This window comes from Myxocyprinus asiaticus, chromosome 42 (genome assembly GCF_019703515.2).
Source record: "Myxocyprinus asiaticus isolate MX2 ecotype Aquarium Trade chromosome 42, UBuf_Myxa_2, whole genome shotgun sequence".
NCBI lineage: Eukaryota > Metazoa > Chordata > Actinopteri > Cypriniformes > Catostomidae > Myxocyprinus > Myxocyprinus asiaticus.
The window spans coordinates 9,312,435-9,320,251 of record NC_059385.1 but is presented as its reverse complement, the minus strand read 5'-3'; positions in this window follow the sequence as shown (position 1 = coordinate 9,320,251).

The window sequence follows — 7,817 nt, the reverse complement described above, 5'->3', positions numbered from 1 at the left end:
ACTTGACCTGCATGTCTTTGGACTGTGGGGGAAACCAGAGCAACTAGAGGAAACCCACACGATCATGGGGAGAACATGCAAACTCCACATAAATAGGACTCGAACCGGTGACCGGTGTGCTTTACTGGTGCAGATGATTCTATGTGTGCACCAGTAAAGCACATCTACACTGTCATTACACCCCATGCCACTGCAGCAACACAAGGGGCACAGTTTGTCTTTAATTTCTGTTTTCTATAAACTTTTGGAGTGCAAATAACCACACTGTATGGCAGGCACTATTACAATTACTACAATGTTAAACAGTTAAAATAATGTACAAAGCAGTTAAGTTAATGCAAGGTAAATAAAAGAAGAGCTGAACTATCTGGCGTTTGAGTGCATACTTTGGTAGGTTGGCAAATCTGAACGCAGTTGGTGACATTGCTCAGATTTAAACTCTAGAGGAGATGCATGTGAGATTACTGAGGTCTTTTTCTCAGGAGAAAAACCAGAGAAGCAGGAGACTTTTCTATTTGTTCTCCTTTTCATCTGTTTGCTGTCTAGAAGAATCAATTGAGATATTAAGATATTAATCTCATTTGCAATGTTTCTTTCCTATGGGATGAAGCGGATCATCAGTAAAAATCCAAACACTATTTTTTCCAGATAGAACTTGCCATTCTTGAGTCCCTGAGTAACAAATTTTAATCTAAGTAACTTAATCTAATACTAACTAAAACCACCATTTTATCCGCCAATGGTCAAAAGTATGTTTGATATAATCTATAGCACCATTTGGTATTATCTATACCACACAGAAGATAAAACAGAGTCAGGATGACAGAGTAAAGGGATTTCCAGCACTGTGCCGGCTGCTGGGTGTCTGTGAGATTCAGGGGCTTTTTGGGACCTACTGTGATGAGCAAACTCAGTGTGTCTGCCTACATCAATGGTCTATCACCCAGCAACCATTCAAGCCATTAGCAGAGATTCTGCGAATTCACACTGCATTCAGCCGGTCCACAGGGATGCCGCTTTGTATAAAGAGGCTCTTTGCCCTCACAAAACAAAACATAATACAGAAAAAACACGAGATTATCAAAATGGAAGCAGGAAGAGGATAATCCATAAATGTCAATGTTTCTTTTTTGATGAGTGTTTTATGCAAATTCACTTACTCAAAGTTGGTTCCGCAATAGAATGTGCTTACGGTTTTGACAGAATTCAGTATCCGACAATACACACTGACCAAAGATACGTAACAAGCAATAATAAGTTGTTTATGGTTATTGTTAAAGTAATAGTTCACCCCAAAAAATAAAATTTTGTCATCATTTACTCACCCTCAAGTTGTTCCATCCTGTTCTAATTTTCCTTTTGCCATGAAACACAAAATGAGATCTTAAGCAGAATGTCAGAGCAGCTCTTTTCCCCATAATAAAAGTGGAAAGTGATTGTAAATGCCAAGATCCAAAAAGGACAAAAAACACACAATATAATGATCATTAATGTAGTCTACATGACTTGTGTGCAACATTCTAAGTCTTCAGGAGTCATATAAAAGCATTTTGTGAGGAACAGACCAAAATGTGTTATTCAAAAGAAGTCGTTATTCACTGATAATCTTCCCCTCCTCCATTGATTTTGTGTCTCACAAAAGAAAGAAATTAATACTGATTTGGAATGACATGGGAGTGAGTAAATGCCTAAATTATTCCTTTAATGTTAAGAATTAGACCAGAAATATTCAGAGACTGTGAATCAGATGTCTGATTAAAATATATTTCTTTCCTTGGAGCTCTCGTGTTATTCAAAAAGAGTGAAAAGGCATTTGTATGCCTGTAATCGTTGTAGTAGTGAACTTGAGTGGACATTTCCATCTTCACATGACCTTACTATGACCAAGAACGATCACTCCCCTATAACTATATTCACACCACCATATAATTCAAAGGAAGAAAATGCACTCTGAAAGCATGGTGCTGTGGGTTTTGTTCAAAGGTTTTTGGGGAACGGAATAAAAAGAAAACAAAAGACACTTCCGAGTTCACACACTTGGGAGTGGTTCATTGATATGGAGGAGATAATCAACAAGGGACAAAAGAAGTGAAAGGTACTAATATGGATCTGTAAATATAACCTTAAAGGAATATTCTGGGTCCAATACAAGTTACACTTAATCGACAGCATTTGTGGCATAATGATGATTAGGGTACAAAGGGCTAAAGTCACACCTTAAGGAAAATGTGCTTATTTTCTGGTCACAAAACGTACCAACAAACACTGCATGACTGTGGCAACGTTTTTGCTAAATAAAATTATATGGTTCATTACACGTCTCAGGGCAGTTCTGATGTAAAATGTCCACTGTGTCGAGCTAAAAGCAAGTGTAATGTTCTCCCTAACAGATTAAGTTTTTAAGATTAAAAATGTTCTATCAACATTTAAATCAACAAAACCAACCTCTGTACCCTAAACCTTAAACCTAAACCTAACAGATATTGTCATGAAAAACCAATCCGAGATGAAAAACACAATTTCCGAAGCAATCATGTCATTTTGTGTTGCTTCTATGACACTTTCAGCTCACACGTCGACTCGTGTGCTCTTCAGGACTCATACCCTGGTGCAAGTGCAACACTCTATCAGTTGAGCTACCGTGCAATTTGATCACACTCGAACAAGCTTGTAAATGTAGTTTATTATGTAATGAAAACATTCAAATATGTCATGTGCTATAGTTAAGGTTTTATATGTCATAAGATAACATTGTGTGAGGAACAGAACGAAAAGTAAGTGTTCATGAACTGATAATCTGCCGTTTTACTAGTGATTTGTGTGAAAGGGGATAAAAATAATTGTTGTTTTAGCACCTCTGTAGTGTTCATTCCACCTGGAAAACGATGTACGTGTTATGTACAACAGGCCACATACAAATCATTTAGCAAAAATGTAGTTATTGTAACATAATTCTATGACCAGGATGCGAATACCACTGGGGGAGAAATATGACAGTCGTCAGAGACAGTAAAAAGGCGACTTAACAAACCAAACGAATTTAACAACATCCTCTCTCACACAATCTCCTCTCTTGATTTCATTCTAGCTATAGGAAAAAAGTAACTTTATACTTTTTTAATACTTAAGTACAATTTTATTTGAATACTTTTTTACTTTCACTCAAATATGTTTTTGGCTAGATACTTGGACTATTAATTGAGTACAATTATCACTCAGTATCCATACTTTCACTTAAGTATAATTTCTGAGTACTTTTTACACCCCTGTATACAGGATTGGGGAGTAATGGAATACATGTAACAGGATTACGTATTTAAAATACAAAATATAAGTAACTGTATTCCACTAAAGTTACAATTTAAATCATTGGTAATTAGCATACAGTTACATTCAAAAAGTATTTTGATTACTGAAGAGATTACTTTGCATTTTATTGTCATTTGTTTCATTTAATTTTCATTTAGAAACACTTTCTTATGATGTGTTACATTCATACAAGCAGACAGAGAAGTAAGTTTGAAGTAAGTTTGGAGCAGAAGAAATAGAAATAAACCTTGTGTAAATTGTCAGCTTTACGCTAAGCTAAAATGCTATTTCTAGCAATTTTACATGCACGTTACCAGGCACTATCATATTTTTTTAACAAGAAAATTCACGTTGGATCATAATTTATTTTTCCTAGTTAGACCTTTGATATTAGGGCAAAAATCATATTCTTGATAATATTTTTTTTATTGTTTTCCTGTAAAAATATCTAAAAATCCTTAAAACAAGATCAATTTGATTTATCTTGTTTTAGAAACAACACTGCATAAGATATTTAGGTTTTTCAGAGAATGTATTTTTAACATGTGTACAGGTGCATCTCAATAAATTAGAATGTTGTGGAAAAGTTCATTTATTTCAGTAATTCAACTCAAATTGTAAAACTCGTGTATTAAATAAATTCAATGCACACAGACTGAAGTAGTTTAAGTCTTTGGTTCTTTTAATTGTGATGATTTTGGCTCACATTTAACAAAAACCCACCAATTCACTATCTCAAAAAATTAGAATATGGTGATATACCAATCAGCTAATCAACTCAAAACACCTGCAAAGGTTTCCTGAGCCTTCAAAATGGTCTCTCAGTTTGGTTCACTAGGCTACACAATCCTGCTGATCTGACAGTTGTCCAGAAGACAATCATTGACACCCTTCACAAGGAGGGTAAGCCACAAACATTCATTGCCAAAGAAGCTGGCTGTTCACAGAGTGCTGTATCCAAGCATGTTAACAGAAAGTTGAGTGGAAGGAAAAAGTGTGGAAGAAAAAGATGCACAACCAACCGAGAGAACCGCAGCCTTATGAGGATTGTCAAGCAAAATCGATTCAAGAATTTGGGTGAACTTCTCAAGGAATGGACTGAGGCTGGGGTCAAGGCATCAAGAGCCACCACACACAGACGTGTCAAGGAATTTGGCTACAGTTGTCGTATTCCTCTTGTTAAGCCACTCCTGAACCACAGACAACGTCAGAGGCGTCTTACCTGGGCTAAGGAGAAGAACTGGACTGTTGCCCAGTGGTCCAAAGTCCTCTCTTCAGATGAGAGTTTTGTATTTCATTTGGAAACCAAGGTCCTAGAGTCTGGAGGAAGGGTGGAGAAGCTCATAGCCCAAGTTGCTTGAAGTCCAGTGTTAAGTTTCCACAGTCTGTGATGATTTGGGGTGCAATGTCATCTGCTGGTGTTGGTCCATTGTGTTTTTTGAAAACCAAAGTCACTGCACCCGTTTATCAAGAAATTTTGGAGCATTTCATGCTTCCTTCTGCTGACCAGCTTTTTAAAGATGCTGATTTCATTTTCCAGCAGGATTTGGCACCTGCCCACACTGCCAAAAGCACCAAAAGTTGGTTAAATGACCATGGTGTTGGTGTGCTTGACTGGCCAGCAAACTCACCAGACCTGAACCCCATAGAGAATCTATGGGATATTGTCAAGAGGAAAATGAGAAACAAGAGACCAAAAAATGCAGATGAGCTGAAGGCCACTGTCAAAGAAACCTGGGCTTCCATACCACCTCAGCAGTGCCACAAACTGATCACCTCCATGCCATGCCGAATTGAGGCAGTAATTAAAGCAAAAGGAGCCCCTACCAAGTATTGAGTACATATACAGTAAATGAACATACTTTCCAGAAGGCCAACAATTCACTAAAAATGTTTTTTTTATTGGTCTTATGATGTATTCTAATTTTTTGAGATAGTGAATTGGTGGGTTTTTGTTAAATGTGAGCCAAAATCATCACAATTAAAGAACCAAAGACTTAAACTACTTCAGTCTGTGTGCATTGAATTTATTTAATACACGAGTTTCACAATTTGAGTTGAATTACTGAAATAAATGAACTTTTCCACGATATTCTAATTTATTGAGATGCACCTGTATATTGTCTTACTGTACTGGCAGAGTTTTTATAGTCAAAACAAGTGAAAAAATCTACCAGTGCTGAAGAAGTAATCCAAAGTATTTAGAATACGTTACTGACCTTGAGTAATCTAACTGAATACATTACAAATTACATTTTACAGCATGTATTCTGTAATCTGTAGTGGAATACATTTCAAAAGTAACCCTCCCAACCCTGCCTGTATATATAAAAAGATTTATTTTTATTGAAATCTGATGGAACAACATCATTTATGTGAAAATAAATAATAACAAAAGGTTCAGATTTTAAAGGTTTTGTTAATTTTAATCTCATTTGGCATTTCATAACATCTCAAGTATTCTGTAAACAAATAAATCTCCATTGTGATTGGATTGGTCACAATGAAAAACAAGTGAGTCTTTTTTGAAGGGACCAAATGCAGAGAGTTCTCTCCCACCCACAGCATTATATCTGTTTCCCTCCAAACACCCTCACGCTCTATTCTCTCGTGCTAACTCTCATTCTTCTATACAAACTTAAAAGTTTGAAAATGTGAGTACTGTTAACATGCAGAGAGGAGCAGCATTAGTATTCTGTTCAGACAACATCGGCCAGACTCTGCAGTAATGAGATCCAAACGACTAAATCCGCTGGTCTCCACTTTAGCAGATCTGATATGAAAAGTTATGTATAGTTAACACACACAAAAAATGCTTAGTTCAATCCAAACGAAGATTTTAAGTGGAAGGTGCAAGAAATGTGATAACATAAGAAGTGGTGCCTGATTCTAATTTCAGTGTTGCTAAGGTGATGCCACTTGCTTAGATACAACACAGGGATCAGATGGTTAAAGTTAAGGAGGGACACAGGACGGTTTAGGGGAACGTCTCAAGCTAACAGGAATTCCCGCTGAGAGTTTTGAAGAGAATGCCTGAAACTCACAAAGAATTAAATGTGAGATACTCTCCTAGGCCAAAACTGACTGAGGAGGAAACCTAACAAATTTGCCTTGTTGCAAATTAGTTAATTTAAGGGTCCTAGAAAACTTAGGAAATAAAAAGAATATTTGCAATTGCTTCCATACAAATATTCCAGCATTTAAACATTTCTGTGTTTTGGAGTTTATTGATTTCTACTGTCTAAAATACTGTGTATAGCCTACCAAATGAAAAGGAACATATAAAGTAAGAAAAGCTGAATTTTGATAAATTCAGCAATGCCAGAGGACTGATATTATGACTTATTTCATGAGTCATTTAGAGGTAGTTCAAGCTTTTTCCTACTTGTTCTGTTTTAGATGTTAGATAAAGCTTTTGGCAAGTGTCTCCATGGAAAGCATGAAACAGGTTGGATTCAAGAGAAATGGATTTTCAGAAACAAATCTGGAAAGTTCACCCAAAAATGAACATTCTGTGAATATTTACTCACCTTCATGTTGTTCCAAACCAGTTTTGACTTTCTTCCGTGAAACACAAAATGAGATTTTTGGCAGAATGTAAGCCTTATTCACTTAATTGCATCTTTTTTTTCTCCATACAGTGAAAGTAATTGGTTTTATTAAAGGGATAGTTCACCCATAAATGAAAATTCTCTTATCATTTACTCACCCTTATGCCATCCCAGATGTGTATGACTTTCTTTCTTCAGCAGAACACAAATTCAGATTTTTAAAAGAATATCTCAGCTCTGTAGGTCCATACAATGACCTTTGTAGCTCCACAAATCACATAAAGGTAATCCATATGACTCTGTACATATGAGTGTTTAAATCCATATCTTCAGAAGCAATATAATAGGTGTGGGTGAGAAACAGACCAATATTTAAGTCTTTGTTTTTGTTTTTTTTTTACTCTAAATTTCCACTTTCAGATGTAAAAGTGAAACTAAACAGTCACCACATGTGACTTTCAGATGTAAAAGTGAAAGTAAAAGTAGAGATTTAGAGTAAAAAAAACTTAAATTTTGATCTCTTTCTTACCCACACCTGTTATATTGCTTCTGAAGATATGGTTTTAATCACTGGAGTCTTATGGATTACTTCTATGTTTCCTTTATGTGATTTTTAGAGCCACAAAGGTCTGATCACCATTCACTTATGCTGTATGGACCAACAGAGCTGGGATATTCTTCTAAAAAAATTGTTTGTGTTCAGCAGAAGAAAGAAAGACATACACATCTGGGATGGCATGAGGGTGAGTTTGGATGAACTATACTTTTATTTTCATGTCATCTGAATTAATCTCTCAGTTCAAGATCTGTAATAAACAAATTGCACACAGTGATGAGGGCAACTAATAAAACTGATATTCTAAAGATTCTAGTATATTCATAAAGAAGGAAAGTACAAAATCTACAACAGCAAAATGTTTTACCAGGTTCAATGTTGGTTGTTTTCAAAACTATCTG